The sequence below is a fragment of the Chinchilla lanigera genome, unplaced genomic scaffold, assembly GCF_000276665.1.
Source record: "Chinchilla lanigera isolate Chin_1 unplaced genomic scaffold, ChiLan1.0 scaffold00043, whole genome shotgun sequence".
Classification (NCBI taxonomy): domain Eukaryota; kingdom Metazoa; phylum Chordata; class Mammalia; order Rodentia; family Chinchillidae; genus Chinchilla; species Chinchilla lanigera.
The window spans coordinates 17,709,230-17,729,246 of record NW_004955444.1 but is presented as its reverse complement, the minus strand read 5'-3'; the positions used below and the strand labels follow the sequence as shown (position 1 = coordinate 17,729,246).

Below are 20,017 nucleotides of genomic sequence, written 5' to 3'. Positions count from 1 at the left end.
TCCTGCCAGTGTTGTCTTTCGGAACTGTGTCCTTCTTTCAAGATTTATCTCAGAAGTCACTTCTTTCTTGGCATCTTTCCTGATCCCCTTAATCTGTCAGCTATTATTCTTTATTTTGAATCTTTGAAACACATTGGTACCCTCCATCAATCCACTTTTAACGTGTTTTCTAGTTCCCATATCCTGGTCCAATTAAAAATGCTAATTTCCTTGAAGTTGAAAGCTATGCCTCCCACATTTTTGAGCCCCCTACACCCACCATCCACAATACAGTGCAGATGTTGAGAGAAGCCAGAGGGAAGACAGGGACGGTCATGTGCGGTTTGTTTGGAAGACCCAGTGTCGGTGCAGCAGGCTTGCAGGGATTATCTTCTCGGGAGCCATCCAAATACTGGCAGCTAGATTACAGTTGTCTAGGCAAGAGTCTTGTTTCCTGCAGGAAGAAAACTTTCAGAAACTTAACAAAACATTCCTAGGCAGCATTTGCAGAATATAGGCAGCCACTGCAAGGATTGCTAGCAATGGCTCGACCTGCTAATTACAATTCTAGATCTACTAGTGGTGTGTGATAGCATCCTGAACACTTCCATTTCTGAATTTGCCATATGCGGGAGGGATTCTTACTTGTCATTTCTGGCAATCAGACTAAACATTATGCCTGCTTGAACTTCAATCTGAAAAAAAAGCTGCCTCATTCATTCATTCATTCATTCATTTGCTTAACAGGTATGAAGTGCCTGCCACTCACCAGGAAGATACAACAGCAAAGAAAACAGCCAGTCCCTGCTCTCAGACATTCGCTACACAAGTATATACGCAGCTGGCCCACTGTACCTGCAGGCTCATCTTCAGGGGATTCAAGCAAACTCAGATTCAAAATACTCAAAAACTCCATGTGCACCAAACATATGCAGCCTGTCTTGGGGCCATCATTCCCTAAATAATACAGTATGACAGGTATTTCCTTCGCACTTGCATTGTAGTAGGTAGTATAAAAAGCTAGAGGTGATTTAAAGCATCTGAGGAGGTGCCTAGGCTATAGTGGAACACAATGCCATTTTATATAAGGGGCTCAGGAGGCTTGGAACTAATCCTCTCAGGTACCTAAGGAGAAGTGTACATATGTAATATCAGGTAGTGATGAGTGCTCCAAAGCGAGAAACACAGGTAAGACGATAAAGTAACAAAGTGCTGTTTGAGAATTACCAGGGTCTCAGGAAGCCACATGTGAAGGGGTGGCATTTGATACCCGGATGAAGTTAAATGTGTCACTGGGAGGCTCCATAATCTCCATGGTACCTGCTGAGAGAAGAGTTGAGTCACATAGATTCATTAGCTGCACCACTCTGGGCAAAATAATACATTCTAGGAGCCTCTGTTTCTATGGTTTAAAAGAAGGCTAATATGACCTACCTGGTGGGGGCTTGTGCAGATTAAATGCAGTTACGCATGGAACTGCTCAGCAAGGGGTACAGGGTACTGGGTGAGTGGTTGTTAGCAATAATAGCTAACATTACTTCTTTATGCAGCTTGGGTGGGCAGACTGGGGCTCAATCCATTCTTCCTCAAGACACTCCATCCTTCCATTTCTCTGAGTGGGAGAAACAACCAAACTTTGCCCCTTCCTCAAGGAAATGCAGGAGGCCAGGTGAGGTGGCAACTACAAGATTGTGTTGAGAAGCCATTGGGGAAAGATTGGCAGGAAGCTGGACAGAGCCCAAGGGAGAGGCCGGTTCTCACCTTGGAGGCCTCTGCTGCAAAGACTCCAGTAAAAGCCCCGTTCTTTAAAGACATGGGGCTTAGACCCAGGTAGAGACAGATTTGCTGCATCACAAGGGAAAACCGGGAAGAGGGCCAGCTCCAAGGTGGATGCTTGGCTGAAGGGCGGGCTCAGAATGACCTCCAGGAAGCAACAAAGCAGTGACACACACAGGAAGCTGGGCACGGAGTGAACCCCAGCCTCACCCCCACCCAGCATAGAAGAGCCCAGGAGGCCAGGAAGGGTGCTGCCGGGAAGCCTGGGTATAGGGGTGATGCATCCTAGGGCAGGAGGAGGGGCATTTGCCCTGACCTAGTGGAGGTGAAATTTATGTTACTATTCAGAGCACCAAGTAAAGTTCTCTGTCTTTTATTCTTAAAAAGACGTCAGAAAGCTATTTTTTCACCCTCCCACCTTGGCTGGGAAAGGGTTTTTCTATGTCTTTTCCCTCTCTTATCCATTCACACATCTACCTCATAATTAGTGGAATACCATTTCATCCCAGGCATGCCCGGGTCCAGAGGCTGGAAATCTGAGCTTATCTTATTATTTAAAAAACTGCCCGAGAGCCATGTCTAGCAGATGACTGACTCCCAAAGACAACAGGATCTGCATATAAAATAAGTGAGTAGGTTGCAGATTGATTCATAGCACCCTGTGCTCTGTAGGCCCAAACTCCATTCTGTCTTCAGGGTTCCATCTCCGATCTCCTGTCAGTCACCAAATAGAACAGTCTGAAGCCATTCAGCAGAGTTATGTAGGTAATCACCTCTCTAATTCTTGCTTATAGGTGCCAACATGTCAAGGGGACCCAGCAAAGGGACAACAGGGCAGCTTTATTTGGTTTTACGACAAGCAAACACCTGAATACCAAGGAGTTCATGAGCTTCACAGCAGTAGAGGAAAAGGGGCAAAAAAATCACCCGAATGGAAGCCTGGCTCAAACTCCAGCAGCCCTCCACGGCGCAAAAAAAGATTACTAACAAAAAAGGTTATTCAACGGTTCTCCGAACAAACCCAAAGGTAACGAGTACGGATGGAGCAGATGTCAGGAGACTCAGCGCAGCTTTGGAAAACTGCCGAGATATTTAAAAATAGTGCTTTCTTATTAACCCAAGCATAATGCTGAAAGTCCCTTAAAATAAAACTTCCCACATGCCACCTGCATCTGACATGGCAATAGGATGAATGCCAGGGCGTCCACTGACACTGGAAATGCTCTTAAGAAACAGCCTCGACTGATTGTTCCGGCACAAACAAATCACAAACTAATTTATGTATTCCTGCAGCTGCAGCTCGGAGAGGCTGGAGAGGTAGGCGGAGGAGCCGGACCCATTCACAGTTGACTAGTGCGGCCTCATTCTTTGCAGATTTTGGCATTTAACTATAATTAAGATTTATTGTTCACTAGCTTGCAGGTCAGGGCGAGCATCACAATATGGGTAACTTTCTGTTTACTAGTAAAATGTCTGGTAGGAGGAGCCCTCAAACCTTCCAAGCAGAACCTGACAGAAATAAATAGCGCCTCTTCACTCCAGGACTAGCGCGTTACAGATTTTAATCAGCCGTGAGGAGTCACTTGAAGGGAGGGCAGGGACAAATCGGAAAGAGCTGGTGAACTGTGCTGTTGCCTTTGCACCAGAAGGGTATGGGCCAGAAGCCAAATCAATTATTGCTGATCTTCTGGATCTGGGGAAAGGATTGAATGCTCTGTGTGGGGGGCAGAGAGCCCTTGACGCAGACAAAGTCTCTGCGTAAACTGGGACCTGCGGGCTTTCATGGCCTTCCTTGCCACCCAGAGGACAGCCACTCTTCCTCTCTTCCCACCCTCAGTGACGCCCTTGGATCGAGTCAGATGGCCCCGGGAGGAGGCAGCAGGTCAGCAGTCGGCGGCCGCTCACCTGCTTTTACCGTCTGTCTGCTGAAGTCCTGCGCAGGTGACCCACGCCACAGTGGGTGTGAATGCACAAACCGTGGTAAGCAGACAGAGAAGAAAAGCGTCTCTTTCCCATTGGTTTAGCAGAAGGCAGAAATGCTAGGGCTCTATGTGCTTCCATTTTCCAGCTTCTATAAACTACGTGTACATTCTCATTTGGGCTCCTTGGGATATTTTTGCAGTGCTTACATAAAACAGAACAGCACTCACCTGGATCAGAGATGTGAAACCTGAGCTTTCTCCATCTCTGCTGTTCCCTTGCGGATGAAGGAGGGGAAATCCTTTGCTTTTCTGGGGTGCTGCTGACTACAGGACTGAATGTAGTTGGACACAGTAATGAAAAAAGCCTTTGTGTCTGATCTTTACCACCGCAGATTCAAAATGAGCCTTTAAAAAAGCCACGCCACATTTTAGGGAAAAGTTAAGCATAAAATATCAGAAAAGAACTGGCTAATTCCTGCACTACCCTGTTTCATGTTGCCTGTTAGTTTTCCAGCTGTCACTTCGTGGACGTTGAAGACGGTGGGTTCTGCTCTGTGTGATCAGTACCCCAAGGTCGCCTGAATTCAAACACATTTGTTTTTCTCTTTATCAGAAAAAAGATCTTGAGATTTTAAGAAACAGAAGGGACCTTTTGTTTTGACATCAGGGTAAGGCTATAAAAGCAAGAATTTTTCCAAAGGCGAAAAAGGTGTGAAATTCATGTTAATGGTGGAGACACACAAGATCTGTAAAAGGACTAAAAAGATACCTTGCATCTATTTTGGCAATTCAAGGTGTGTTATCATCTTAGACACCAGATTTTTAATCTTGTGGGATTCAGTTCAGCCTGTGTTGCTGAATCACAGAAGAAGAAAATATATTTGTGGGAGGGTGGATTTTAATGTTCAGATGTGGCTCTTAGTAGCACTGTATTTTTAATTACTTTTTTTAAAAAAGGGGAATCCTTGGTTTCACTAATGTCACTATCGTGACTTCAATGTTCAGCTCTTGCTGGTTTAGGTGAGCATTACCCTATGCCAAGGAAGCTTGAGACAGGCACATAAAGGTCCAAGCCAGTCTCACAGAGGGCAGGCTCGACCACGTGTGGAAGCCTCCTTTACCATGTCAAGGAACTTTGAACTTGGTGATTCTCTGCAAGGTCATTTCCAGTGAGCACAAACAGCTACCACGTAGCTCTCCCACACTGCTGATAAAGCAAAACACATTTATAAACACGAGCCTCTGCCACTGTGCATGCAGACATACAAGAAAGGACACGTAGGACACCACAGCCATTGAGTGAACAGGACATTGTAGAGCCCACCGCCTTTAGGTGCACGCAGGGTAGGAGGGGGAGGGAGCCGCTTGTGCTCAGAACAGGTGGGAGCCGGGGAAAATCACTTGGCTCTCAGCTGGGGAGGGCTTTGTGGAGGAAGCAGGATTTCAGGAGCTGCTGGAATGATTGCAGGAGACAGCTTGACAGGATAGGATGGGGCAGCATTCCAAGCAGAGGGACTCCTGCCCAGGAACAGAGGAAATCGTGAAGGAGGGAATATGTGCTTAGTTGAAAGGGCAGTGGGAAAAATTCCAAGGATGGAAGAGGAAGAACAGGCCAGGTATTAGCAGGGCGACATGGACATACAGGAGGTAGGAGATTCTCATCTACTCAATCGCAGTCACTGTTATCCCATCTTTGCTGAACATATAATAGTTTCACTACAGTCTTGGGCATTTAAAGCTTTGTTTTTCAGAGTAATATAGGGCTGGGCATGTAGGGCAGAGGTAGAGCATATGCTTAGCTTGAGCTAGGCCCTAGGCTTGCTCTATCCCCAGCACCAGGAAATAAAAAAGGTAATTTGTTTATTGGTTGCCACATTCTTAACAGACTGTTAAAGGATGAGAGATAATTAATCAGACTTTCTGCAATGGAGTGGAAATAAAATGGATCAAAACATAGGAAACACATTTCCATTGCTTTAAGTGTGTTTTAAAAGATGTGTCTTTATAAATAGAGAACAGAGGACCTTGGAGTAATAATTATTTCCTGAAACAGAAATAATTGGAATGTACTTTTAAGGATAGGAGGGTAAAAGATGAAGACATCAGTGATTTCAGATGCTTTCAGAAGTGCTGAAAGAATATTTATTCCTAGTAATGATTTGTGAGTGACTAGCTATTTTCTCAAACTTCCTTAGTCAGCTTTTTGTTACTATATCAAAATAATTGATATAGTTAATTAACACAAAGAGAAAAGGTTTGTTTTGGTGCACAGTTCTGAAGTTTTAGTCCAAAGTCGTGGGGCACCATGGACCTCTGGTAAGGGTAGCACATCATGGTGGGATGAGCGGCTGAGCAAAACTGCTTGAATCACCATCCAGGAAGTACAGAACAAAACCAAACAAAAGAAAACATGGATTCCCATCCCAAGGGTTCCACAGTCCCATTCAGCAACACACCGTCAGTGACCTGCAAACCTCTTCCTAGACCTAGCTCCTCATAACACCACCCTGGAGACTCAACCTTAACACATCAGCCTTTGGGGAGACTCCTCAAAACCATAGCAACTTTCGAGGAAAAGAAGTTATTAGAACTTAATGTGTCAGCAGTCAGGAATTGGTACCTTCCTTTACTTTGACCTTCTCTCATCATGAAGGCGAACATTTATCTGTATGAACATTTATCTGTCTGTATCAGAGTCGATATCTATGCCTAACCTGTCTCAACCACTTGCACCTCTTCTGTGAATTGCCTGTTCAGAATTTTTGCCCATTTTTCTGCTGGGCTCTTTTTCCTGTGTTATTCTGTGGACGTTTTTTATGTATCATTAGTGCAAGAGAGGGCACCCTTTGTTGTATCCTTGCCTGCTCAGTAGAATTGATTTTCTCAATTTTCCAAGTTGTGTTTTAAAAGAGCATTTTTATGTTGTTGTTCAGTTACATTTATTAATGAGGTTGAATAATTTTTATATGCTTATTAGAAATGTATATTTCTTGTGCAAAATATCTCTGTGCTGGGAAATACTGATAGTGTGTGTGTATTTTTTAAAAAACAGGTTTATAAGGCCTCTTTATAGGATATGAACCTAGTGTCTATAGCCTGTTGTAAATTTTTATTTAAATTTTAGGCAGTTTTGGTACCCGTGACCTGTGAAGGAGCTTCTCTGCTGGGTTTACCGGGGAACTTGTGACGCTACTGGTGGCCCTCTGAGATCTGTGGTCATTTTTCACTCTCTTGGCCTCTGCTCTCTGTGCTGTTACACAGCCATGTGGGGAGCAAGGCCAGGTCAGGGTTCTCTGATGCATCCCCATGGTTCAAATGGAAACCAGCACCCATTAGGTGGCACTAAACGCTTAGTTGGTACAAATTCAGCCTGAAGTCTCCCATATGTGAGACATGCTATTCCTCACAAGCTTGGCCCCCTGTCTCCGGGCTCACCGACGACTTTCTCTAGAAAGGATGTGTACATGGCTTTCCTGCTTTCACAGTTTTTGCTTGCGTGAGTCCCTGTTTCCATTTTGTGCTGGTGCTGCCCAGCCACGGTTCAGGTGTGGGTGGAGACAGCCATTGAGGGCAGCAAACGCACCAGGCAGGACGTGGGCCGGGACCAACAGCGACTGGGATGGCTCACCCTGGAAGGCTGCACCCAAGACATCTTGGGGTGCTTGTTAACAGATGGCTACAGAAGAGGAAAGGGATCCCTGCCCTTTCCTTCCACAATTCTTTCCTCTGTCTCTTGCACTTCCTCTTCCTCTGTCTTGGGTCCCTCCCGCCCCGAGTATGCTTGCCTCTGCCTTCCTTCCATCTCCCTTCACCCGCTGTTTTGCTTGCCGTACTTTCTCCCTCTCTCATTTCTTTTTCCTCCCATTCACAGAGGAATCAGTATATACTCAGCACCTTGCATATTCTTTGTCTTATTTTATTTTATGTTTGGTACTGGGAATCAAGCTCAGAACCTTGCATTTGCCAGGCAGGTGCTGTGCCGCTAAACTGTATCCCTGGCCCTTTGTTTCATTTTAAAACCTTGTACCACAACGATATTTATTCCAGTTTAGCAGCTGAAAAGTGAAAATATTAGGAAATGAGACATATTAGGGAGGTTTAGCCAGAGAGTGAGATGGGCTTTGAATGCAGATTTGACTGCAGAGTCCACATCTGTGGTTGCCACACTGTATCACATTCAGCTCTCAGAGGATGGCATTTCAGAGAGCATGATGCATACAGGAGCCGGGCAGGTGTCCCACGCAGCACTGAGGAGCACTTGTCCAGCTTTATCCGTGACCAGACTTGGTGCTGCGCTCCCTCCCCACCTGTGCCGGCTCCAGCCCACCTGTGGCACTCCGTCACCACCGGTCTTTATTCCGCTCCTTTGTTCTCTGTTCATTACACTGTAGTTTGCTGCTTCCTCCCCCATCTAGGCAGCACTGTTGCTTTGCAAACAAAACATGTCCTGCTTGCCCTAGAAGATGGGTTGTGTGCAGAGATTTCCTGCAGACTGCTGTGCTCATGTGGCTTAGGATTCTTGTAAACTGCAATCACAGAGGGTGGTACTTCCTGCCAGAGGGAACCTTGTCCTCTCCCTGACCTCTGTCTTATTACCCTTGTCGTCCATCTTGGATTCCTTCTCTCATATGCATGGAGGCCATCATCCTGTGCACATCGGGACATCCCAGGCAGGAAGGGAATGGTGTCATTTGGAAGTGGCAGGGAACAGACAGACATTGCGATGTGTTCTTGCTTCCACTCTTGCGGGCCATTCAGTCACCTGTATCCCTGCCCTCCTGCGGAACCACTGTAGGCTGACACTTGCCCTCTTCCTCGGCTCCAGCACTGTCAGTTATGTCATCAGTATGGAGCGCTAGAGAAGCAGGGTGCTCCTTCCCAGCCCACTGACAGAACCTTCTTTGAATGACGTGACTCTGTTCCCCAGCTGGAGCTGAAAAGCGTTTCAGGGGCTCCACCTCAGACAATGCTGGCTGCAGTCCCTCCTTCCGCAGCTCCAAGCTGCACTCTGCCTTCAGCCTCGGAGCCTCTGCATCTCTCTCCCCTCAAGCCCTTTCTCTCTCTGGGCCACTTGGTCATTCTCTTTCGAGGTTTCAAAAGGGGCAAGGTCTAGGAAGTGAATTCAAACCCTGCTTTTGGAGTGGGGCGAAGCCTTTCACGTGAAAAAAATAAAAGAACAGACATTAATAGCTTGGAAAACAATGGTAATATTTAATTAACCTTTGGAAATGGCTGATCTGCACATCTGCACGCGTCAGCTCATCTCCAGAACAGAGGCACTGTGTGTGCTGGTGCCAAAACCAACACGCTGGTCTGTGCATTTCCTCCATGGGGATTTCACAGGGGGAAAAGTAAGACTATATCCCCCTTCCCTTCCTCCAGCCCAAATCAGTTGTTTTACTTTCAAAAATTCATGTGATCCAGCTGCCCCCGTTGGGGTTGGACACGGCCATTGTGCCGAACATCTGAGGGCCCCAAGCTGAAGCCTGGCTCCTTTCCCTGTCATTGCAGCAGACAGGCTGCGGGCCTCCTGGGGGACTGGGGGTCAGTTCTGATGACAGCGAAAATCAGCTCAATGCACTTGGAGTGCTCCCAACATGGCACATAGCCATAGGACAAAGGGAATTAGACTCATCTGCAAGTGTCAACGCTCTGTCTTTTTTAGTGTTTTTTATTTTTTTTTCTTGTAAAGGTGGCATGCTCTCTTAGTTTGAGAAGTCGTGTCATCCAGGGAGCATAGAGGTTGGCTCATTAAAATATCACCTGGTTAAAGTAAATCAGTGTTGATGGAATTGTTTAAGGTATTCTCCCTCGTGGAGCTGGCGTGTCATGCTGATCAACTTGTTACTCCTATCATGGGCTGAATGGAAACCCCTCCTTCCGCTCTGAACCCCGTACCTGCTTTAATGAGCATGTCTTGCGATGTAATCGGAAGCCCAAGTTGATGGGTGGAGACTAATACATTTACTTTCCTTCTATCAATAGCTAAAGCAGAAAGAATTGGGGAGGGTGACACCTTGCTGTTTGGAACTTCCAGAAATTAAAGAGGATGGGCGTTAAGAAAAATGAACATGGAACAGCTGATTGGTACTTCCAAGCTGTAAGTACATATCAACTGAGCAACAGAATGTGTTTTGAGTGTTTAAAGGAATTGCTAGAACTTGCGGTAAGACTTTTGTTGTTTTTAACATGCTTTACATGATGAAAAAAATAAGGGCATCTAAGAAGCACATGGCAAAGCTGTGAGGCTCTGGGTAAGAATTAAGGTAGACAAGGACTTGGTCAAGGTGGAAAGCAGCATAGCTGATCCAGTAAAGCAATTATTTGGTTGCTAAGGTCACTTATTTTTGCTTGGAAGGATATACCACAGTTGGGCACTGTGACTGCAAAATGATCCTCTTCCAGCAAGATCACCAGCGGTGGAGACCAGCCATTAGACCGGAGTCTGTGAGGTCTCCCCTTAATATGGCCAAGGTCTGGCTCTCCAGAAGGAGCTGAGCATCAGTGTGGCTCTGTCAGTGACTCACTCAAACGGCAAGGTCAAGAAAGCCAATGACCACAGTGATCCTTGTGTGTCCTAAATACCAAATCTGCTAGTGGCAATTGCTAGATTGAGAACTGAGGTCTTTTTGGTTTCTAAAATAATGAAAATAAGGTTTTCTGGAGGTAGAAGAAGGTTTGTACTTTGGTTATGAGCCTATACAGAGAGACCACTTAGTACACCCCAGGCTCACACCAGGTACTCTACACGCCTTTTCACAGTAACTCCTCACAGCAAACCTATGAGTGTGTATTAGTAGTGTCAGCCCCACTTCGCAGGTGAGGAATCTGAGGCCCTGGGAAGATAAGTTACCTATCTTAGGTCACACAGGGTGTGCTGATTCTGAATGATAATTCAGGAGTTGAGTTGAAGAATGCACTAGTATCAGTCATAGCCAATGGTTCGCATTTGTTAAATGGGTATCTGTTTCATCTTGTTTTGATTTTGTTCAGGCCTTGTGCTCAGTTGCTTCCTGTGACTTTCGCTGTCTATGGGGATACTCAGAGGTCCCACTGTTGAGCTCTTTCAGAAGCTAATCCTCACCACTCCCTCACCCACCTTGAGGCAGGTAGGTCTTTCCTCCGTGAGAACAGAACTAGGACAGATGTGAGATTTTTGGAAGAGTCTTTCTATCTTAAACACACTTAGGGCCAAGGGGGCCAAGTTGCCACATGAGTACACCAGAGGGGAATCAGCATGCATATATTCTCCTGTTTCACCTTATTTTTTTCAAAAAGGGATGTTCAGCATCAGGAGAAAATTAGAACAGAAAACCAAGTGTAAACCAAAGGGGATACTTATTGGTAGAAAATTGTGAAATTGTGACAGCTTTCAACCTGGATGCCTATCCTGGACTCATGCAGCCAGTGCTCCTCTGACTGCTAAGACTCACAGCCTGAGTGTGGGCCAGTAGCACCAGGGCTCTTGAGGGATCTTGCAGAGCTGAGGAGAACCTCAAGGCATGAACTGGTTAAGTACCTGCTACCTGGGCTGCGCATGATTAAATCATCCAAAATTAACATGTGGAGAGTTGGACAATTTCCTAGTAAGGAAACAGCATATGGATGGGATGTTTTGGGGTCCCCTAATCCAAACTCATATTTTGGCCTGCCTTTGTCTGTTTTCTGCTGCTATGGCAGAACACCTGAGGCTGGGTAATTTATAAACAATAAAAATTTAGTTAGCTCATGGTTTGGGTTGCTGGGAAATTCAAACGCAGGGTGCGGGCACCTGGTGAGGGCCTGCCTGCTGTGTTATGCCATGGTGGAAGGCAGAGGAGCAAGGGAGCATGCAAGACAGAAACAGCATGGGAGCTGAACGTGTCCTTTAATCCCACTCCACAAAAACCCACCCGCTTTCAGGGTAAAGCATCGATCCATCCATAAGGGCAGCTCTCGCAAGCCGATTATTTCTGCAAGGCTCCACCTCTCAACAGTCACGATGGCAAGTAGATGTCAGCCCGGGTTTGGGAGGAGACACTCAGACCATAGCAGGGCCGGAGCAAGCTGGTGCTCTGAGGGTTATTTTGGGCCAGGAAGTGCACTCTTTACCAAGGGCTCCCTCTGACATTAAAACTGGAGGCTACCAAGAGGCAACAGGAAGTACAGTGTCATCTAAGACTCCTAATGGCAGAAAGAACCACCAAAGCCAAGGCACTTCTTCCGCGTCCCGTGTATTCATGCCTGTCTAATTCCCTGAACTGCTAAGCTATCACTTTCGGTGATTAGCTCTCTCATAAAATCTAAGTTGACTCCCAGGAGGTGGGGAGAGAAAACTGGATGTGCATACATAAGAGCGGACGCTGTGTAAATGTGCATATGTGTGCACAGTTTTGCATGCAAGTGGTGAGAAGCTGAGGGTCTGAGCAGTTTTCTGAGATTCCCCAGAACACGGAAGGCTTGTGGTGCATACGGGAGAACTGACAAGGGTACCAGAAGGCGAGGAAATGGCTGGAAGCAACACTAATGCCACTCCATCTGGAAAGGGGGACTGTTTAGTACGTCTGGAAAGCATTATTTCTGCAAATAGCTCAACCTCTATCAACTTTCAGGCAGGGATCCCGATCTGCTGCCAAGTTGAGATCTCCCTGATGGCACTGTGGTGGGAGACGCTAAGCAAATGAGCTAATAGCACAAAGCAGGAAATCTGTAGAGATGGCAGCCGGGAAGGTACCACACAGCAAGCACCTGCCTCGCTCCAAAAAGACAGCCGGGCTTCACATCACATTAGGCCTGGGCTGTGCTGGGGGAGCACTGGACCTGGTGGGATTTGGAACTCAGCAACTATTTCCAACAATTTCTCACCATTGTTGGGCTCAGAAAAGCCCCAAATAGAGTTAGCCAAATGACTTTCCTGCATTGATTTTTATACCCGTGGGTGTTTTGAAGGAAATTAAATCCATGTGTTTCTGATTCGCTCGCCATTAGCGTAGGGAACGCTGTCCTGTGAGAGCTGCGTGCCTGGGCGCCTCGGCACAGTGCTGTGAACGCCATCAAGCCGTCTAGCCAGGCACGGAGGAACGAGACGCCGAGTGTCTGCTGAACGCCATTTCCCTGCCTGTCCAGAAGGCAGCATGTTTTGTCACTTGCATCCTTTCTGAATGTAGCACAACATGCTTTCTCAGGCCTGCTAATCATCTATCATTTCCAACATGAGCGAAGCTGTTTTAGGGTGGATAATGAGAAACTGCCCTTAACCACTCATAGCTGGATGGGATTCTTTTTGGGGACTGAACTCAGGACCTTTGCTCTGAGCTGCATCCTCTGCCTTTAATTTTATTTTGAAACGGTGTCTCACCGAATCTCTATGTTGCCCAGACTGACCTGGAACTTGTGATCTTCCTGTTTCGGCCTCCCACAGTGCTGGGATTATAGGCCTGCACCACACATCCAGCTGGGATCTACATGAAAGTAGCCAGAAAGGCTAGTGCTGGTCTCTGGGTCCAGGGTTCAAGAGGCCAGTGGATAAACAACCTCAAGGAGGCCCGTGCAGGCCCAGTCTGCAGTCCCTGAAGGCAGGGGAGTGTGGACTGGCAGAGAAACATGGTGGGAGAACCTCGGTCTGCAGGGTGCGGGTGTGGCTGGGTTCTTTGGAACCTGCTATTCGCCATTTCTGAACTTCCTCTTGTTTGCCATCTGGTCAAACGCCTTTGGTTTAGGGCCCTTCCTGGGGCTGACATTTATGAATTAAAAACTGGCCCTTTTCCATAGTTCCCACTTTCACTGCATGGTTGCATAGATGGTCCTTGATTTACAGTGGATCGACCTGACTTTACAATAGCGCAAAAGCCATGTGCGTCCAGTAGAAACTGTACCTAGGATTTTGAATTTTGATCTTTTCCCAGATTGGTTGTGTGCAGTCTATTACTCTCCGTGAGCCTGGGCAAAGGCTCCCTATTGGCTGTAGGGCCATGAGAAGGCAAGTGTGTGGCAGGCGAGGAGGATTAAATGTATTTTCATCTTACAGCATTTCCTGTCCACAGTGGGCTGGTTGGGATCGAAACCCACTGCAGGTCAAGGAGCCTCTGCATGAAGTCCCTCGTGTGTTCAGGGCTTTTCACCTAACGGTGAGGACAGGAAGGTGGAAAGCGCGGGGAGGGGCAGGAGGGAGGAGCGGACCAGCTGGCTGGGGTTGGGGAGGTAAACAGCAGCGCGGGTTTACTTGCCAGTGTCTGGTCCTCAAACAGGAAAAAAGAGGCGTGGGGCGGGGTGCGGCTTCGTGGTGGAGCGCTTGCCCAGCATGCATGAGGCTCTGGGGTGAGCTCTGCAACTCCAGAAGAGGTAACTACACACAGTAAGAACTTTCACCCTCCTTTTATGAAAGGAATTTTACAAAGGACCAGGAAGACTGAACATTTGCCCAAGGACACCAAGTTTATAAGTGGAGGAATTGGGATGTGGAGTCTCTTGTCTCTGTCCCCAAAGCTCACATTATTTTCTCTCCTCTTTACCATTTCTCACACCCTAATGTGGTGATCATTAACTATATGTGTATAGCATCTGATGTTTCATAGCTGGAATTACAAGGGAGAGCAATGAATTGTGTTTTGGAGATACTTTAAGACTTCATTGGAAAGATAACATTTGTTTTGGGTTTTGGAGGATGAGTAGGAGTTGACCCAGTAGAGATGGAAGGAAGATGGGCTGCAGATGGTAGACAAAATGGAGTGTGCAAAGATTTGCAGCGAAGGATGAAGACACTAGTGTCTCAGGAGCTGAACACATTCTTCGTTTTCTTTTTGTTTTCAATACTAAGGAATTAGTCCAGCAGGGCCTTCTTCATGCTCTATATCCCCAGTCCTTTTGTTTTTTAAATTTTTGCTTTTCAACCAGAGCTTGCTAAGTTGCCCAGGCTGGGCTTCAATTTGCAGTCCGACCTCAACTGCTGGCGTGTGGGGTCACTGGGGCACACCACTCATCTGACTCACTTATCTCATTTTGAGAGCACTGGTTAATGTACAAACTGCTGAACATTTCAGGTCACATTTCTCCAGGGACACGGTTATATCCTTTTCCAGCCTCACCTGCTGCCTGCTCGGCTGAGCAGCTCAGAGGTGAGGTCGGAGGTCTGACCGACCTTGACTGCGGCCCACCTGGACCAGCTCAGTGGAAGAAGAGCACCCTTCGTTTTCTCCCACCCACTCATCTGAGATGGTGTTGGTTTTCACTTGCAGAGGGGAAAGAAAGTCGGTTCCGAGCACAGTTGGTGGTAATGTTGCTCTGAATCGGAGGCTGTGGAGCGAACGGGAAATTTCACGCTGCGCCATGGTGGCCAGCGTGCCTCAGTGACTGGCACGGTGGGCCCGCAGCCTGCCTCCCATGACACTGCTGTACGCCTGGGCAGCCGAGGAAGCCCTGACGAGCTGCTTCTGGGGAAGACTTTGTGCGTTTCCTGACCCGGCCCGCTCCAGCGTCCTGCACCACCGCACTCTCCCGTGCCGGGCTCTGGCGAGCTTGCGCATTCCTCTTCTGAAAGTCATAGGCATATGCCCAGTGGCACGTATGCACAATGGCCCGGAGTTCGTGCCGCAGGGGTGGCACTTCAATGCAGCGGTAGAGACTGTATGGAAATCGCCTGATAGAATTTGTGAACAGTCGTGCATTGCGTTCAGGTGCACGTGGGGAACCTTAGCTTAACATCAAACACAGCTCAGAAGAACCATACATTATCGTATTATTTTCCTTTTGACCTGTAAGTGTGCCGTCCGAAAAATGTGATGCCCGGGGTGGACCCAGCCCAGCCTAGCCGCCCACACCACCGAGTCTGCACACACCCTTGAAGCCTCTGGGATCCCGGTATGGAGGGTGCTATGCTCTTGCCTACCTTAGTCTTCAATTTAACCTGAAGTATGAGTCCTTTGGGTGACAAGTACATGCTTCTAATAACGTTTAAATGAATCCTTCTGAAACCTGAAATCTCAGCAGTTGGGAGGCTGAGGCAGGAGGATCTGTTGCAATTTGGAGGCCAGTCTGGGCTACACAGTGAGTTCAAGGTGAGCTTGAACTACATAGTGAGACTGTCTCAGAAAAATAAATAAATAAGTAAGTAAGTAAGTAGATTCCTTCTATGGTTGATGTCAGCCAATTGCGAGGCTCCCACACTGCATTTACACTTAGGGGAGCAACTTCTAGTGCAGAATCTTTCCTGGAAAATAAAGGCAACACTGGTCAAATGAAGAGGACAGAGTCAGAAATCCCTAAGGACCTATTAGTTCGAAAACTGTGCCATTTCTCCTACTGAAGCTCTGCTGCAAGTTCAGACCAGTTCTTTACTCTCCTTTAACAAAGCCAGCCTCACTGCCCTGTTATCATTCTTAAGACTTGTACGTTCCATGGTCCTATCCTCACTTTCTTGCTCTGCTTCATTAAAACAAATCCCTATTTATCTGACCTTTCCTCAAAGAGGCATTTTCCTCAAACATCATCATTCACGTGGACGTGAGACTCTCTGAGACCACTCCAAGTTCTCACCAAAGTCCTACTGCTCATCCAAACAGAACAACATAGAGGCATAACTTCAGTGGGCTGTGTGGTTGGGGATGGATACCGTCAGATTTGGCCTCTCCAAGCCGTGCTTCTACAGGAGCTCAGCCATTTCAGGGAGCTTGCCGGCACTATCTTCTCTAACTTGGGTCTGTTCAATTATAGGCAACATTAATTGTATTATAAACATGGCGGCCAACAGTTGATGTCCTGGACCCATTCCCCTCTTGGCTTCTGCAGAGAGGTGCCGGTCAGGTGGCCTGGAGACGTTGTTGGCAGGAACTGTTGCTCCTTTTACTTGGGCATGAAGGACCATAAACGGTGGCTGCCTTCCAGGGTACCAATAAATAAGCAAATACAGAGAGTGTTGGCTCTGGTTTCCCTGCCAAACACCAGTCTGCTTCTAACTTCATTTTGGGAGACACGAAAAGAGAGAAAGCTTATTGAGCCGGGTTTTGAGAAGTAGCTTTAGTTCCGCTTGGAATTTCTCCTTCTTTTGGAAGTCTTTCAACCGGCTTTCTGGCCCCTACTGGAGAGTGAGACAGTTCTGTCAGACATGAGATTGTGTTAGTTTATTCACAAGAATTATCAGCAACAGCCTGAAGCGGAGCCATTTCTAAGGATGAACCATTGTCAGCAGACTCTTCAGCTACAGTCTGGAAGAAAGGCTTCCCGCCAGAGAGAGGGGGCATTTACTGTGCTGCTGACTCCGAGTCTAAGGTGCTGGCCAGGCTCACACTGCCTCAGGAATGCTTCACTCTGGGCTCGATGTTTGCTCAGCTCACAGATTCACACGGTTTTAATCCCTGCCTCCTGCAGTAGAGGACCTTGTGCATTGACTGAGCTTGAAGCCACACAAAATGGTGGACTTGCGAAATAAGGAGGGAGTGAGAAGAGACATCCTGTTTACTTTTGCATGCCTGGCGCTCGCCGTGTTATTGCCTGTCACATCACAGGCACTTAATGATATTTGTGGAAGGAATGAAAGAATTTAGAGATGCTTGGCTTTCCTTCTGCTACAAGCCGCTGCTGCTTCATTTTCAATCACTCCAGACCCACACCTTGGGATATCTTCAGTTTAAGCCTTGGCTCTTTCAAACCTCTCTTGCCACCTACCTGTGCCCATTTTCTCCTCCTAACTCCCTCCCCATGAAGGCTGCTCCGGCGCGGGCCGTAGGCGCCCTCCTCTCGTTTGGGAGCACCTGCCCTTGAATTCTTGGAGGCACTTGCCCCGTGCCGCTTAACAGTTATTTCACTGCTTCTCTGTTCCGCTTGTCTTTTTCTCAAAACATTTCAGGGTCCTCCAATCCAAACAACTCTGAGGAAAATCAAACTGAGACACTGAAGATAGGGAAGGCGAAAGAGGGATGACGAGCTGGGGTGGCGGCCCCTGGGCAGGGTGGCCAGCCTTAGAGGGCCGCACACGCTTCCGTGTTCGCTGTTGTTCTGACGGCCGAAGTGCAAAGGATTTAACCCTTTGGGTTAACACGGTCTGTGTTGCTGCCTTTCTTCAGAGTGTGACGTATTCAGGCGTGAGTGTGAAGGCCTATTCCTCTACGCACACCCGGGGGGTTACTGGAGTTTGACTAGTTGGGACATCACTGTTTTCTCTGCATATCCTCGTGGCGTCTGCACAACCCAGGTTCTTATTAATGGCGTCATGAGAAGACTTTCAGGTAATTAGGGAGATTCTGTTTTCCAGAGAAGGCACATCTCCTCAGAACTCTGCCTTGCAGATTTGTGGGGTGGAAATTTTGATGGCCAGCCTGCCATGTGGGGGCTGGAATAGTGTAATGGGCAGCTTATGTTGAACTGATCTCTGGTTAATGTTTGCGTCCGCAAGGAGACACAAGCTTGCTGTGATTATCTTTTCAGTGTTTCTTAATGTACTTTTGTTATTTATATTTTTAATTGTTGTGAAAGTACCCGGAGGCTTAGTGGCAAGGAAGACAGTTGTAAAAAAAATTGAATAAATAAATAAATTAAAAATTTAAAAAATCCGAGTTAGTGATGTCTGACTTCGTCTATTCATGTTATTGCTACCCGTGTTGCTTTTTGGTTTTTGTTTTGCTTCTTCACTGTTGTTGTTTTCCAGGAAAGCTGTCATTTATCGTGAGAACAAGAGCAGCCATGCGTTGATTTTTCTGGATTCTTTTTGGATACTATCCCAGCGCTAATGAAGGCCCTTCCAAAGCGCTAATGAGCTGGTGCCAGAATCAGTTCCGTGGAAAACAATAGCAGAGAGCGGCACACAGACAGCGTGTGGACCCGGATATGCACACACACATCGGTATTTGAATTAGTACGTGCAACTCCCTCTGTTTGTGCAAATATACACACCCACTTGTGCAAACATGTGGTGTGTGTGAGCTCTGGAGCCACCCAGAGGAAAAATGCGTTTTTATAGAAAGACTTTTTACGTGCTAGCAGAAAACTGTCTGTGATCAAAGGATAAGCAAAGTCTCTAGTTTTTTTCTGTACTCAAAAGTTATCAGTTGGGAAGCTGTTGGAAATGTGCATTTGTCAACTTAAAAAATTTGGGGAGGAATATAAATGTGGTAATAGAGCTTACACGTTTTAAGATATGCGGATTCTACTACATAAACGCCGGGAAAGCCCTTACTTTGGACGTAGCAGCTGGGCTAATTTTAATAAAGTCTTTAACATCGATCTTTGAGTACTTTCGAGGTAGCTTACTAGCTGACGGGATATTTTGTGGCGGGGCTGTCTGCGCCCTCGGTGGATGCTCTCTTACTCCCAGTGTGTAATTATTCTCTCCTCGATTTGTTTACACAGCTTGGAGATGGGGACAGAGTTCTCTGGCGACCGTGCAACTGACTGCAATCACCCTAAAGAGAAGCATTTAGGAGCTATAAAATCTAAATGCCCTGCCATGCACCATTACATCGCACAGTTATTCAAATTTCGTAAATTAAATTAAATAATCTCAAATAACTTGATTTCGGGGCTTTAAAAATTCATCTCCATGGTGCCCCGTAGTCAATTTCCTTTATTATTGTTCATCAAGTAGAATTTATGTTTTTTATGAATCAAAGTCCTCGCCTTCCTGGCGGGCCGCACGGCTTGCGGCTGCCCGGACCGAGGCGGAGGCTTGGTGCGCCATCTACCGACCACTTACGGCACAGCGCCGGAGACCTCCCGCCGCGGGCTCCGGAGTTGGGGGAGCCGCCGCTGCGTGGAAAAATCATGGACCGGACGGTGCTCTTAGCTACCGTGCCAGCTAATCCCTTGGGCTTTGTCCCTGTGGGCCAGCTTGAAATGTCGGCGACAACCCAGAGCGCCTGGCTGCAAAGCCTCCACGTTTGGTCGCGTTCTGCGGCTCCTGCTCTTCCTTATTAAAGCCCAGATGATCTAATTGAGCTGCTGTTTGCTGTGAATCCGGAAAGCCGGGCGAGGTGGCGCCTTCCTCTGCTCACGCACACGGCTGTTCGAAGGGGACATCTTATGTTTACAGACAGTGGCTGTTGGTGCCTGAAGATCCTCATGCTAAGGCAATAAATGAGATTTTGCCATGTGTTGTTGATGCTTTACATATTTTATTTCAAGGGAAATCTTTTCCCGTTAACATTTCCTAAAAGGAGTCAAACGCAGGTGTGCAGTGGCAACCTATATTCCTCAATTCAATCTTCTCTGATACCATTTTTGATTTATCTTGCTTTGGTAAAGTTACTGGAATGTTGTTTCAGTAACTGATGTATTTTCCTTCTTTTTCAGGAATATAGTCCAAGCATCCCCCAAACACCCGGGAAGTGCCTTTTCCCCTCTGGGCTTCCGAGCAGAGCCTGGAGTGGATATTG

At 47.1% G+C, this 20,017-nt stretch overlaps 1 long non-coding RNA gene across 1 annotated transcript; it reads left to right on the top strand.

The window, feature by feature from the left end:
- The first annotated feature begins 10,676 nt into the window (after nucleotides 1–10,676).
- LOC106149385 lies at nucleotides 10,677–19,760 on the top strand. The gene is made up of 3 exons (XR_001235537.1): nucleotides 10,677–10,786; nucleotides 18,295–18,501; nucleotides 18,996–19,760. It is a non-coding gene; the product is annotated as an uncharacterized LOC106149385 (long non-coding RNA).
- Nucleotides 19,761–20,017: the final 257 nt, after the last annotated feature.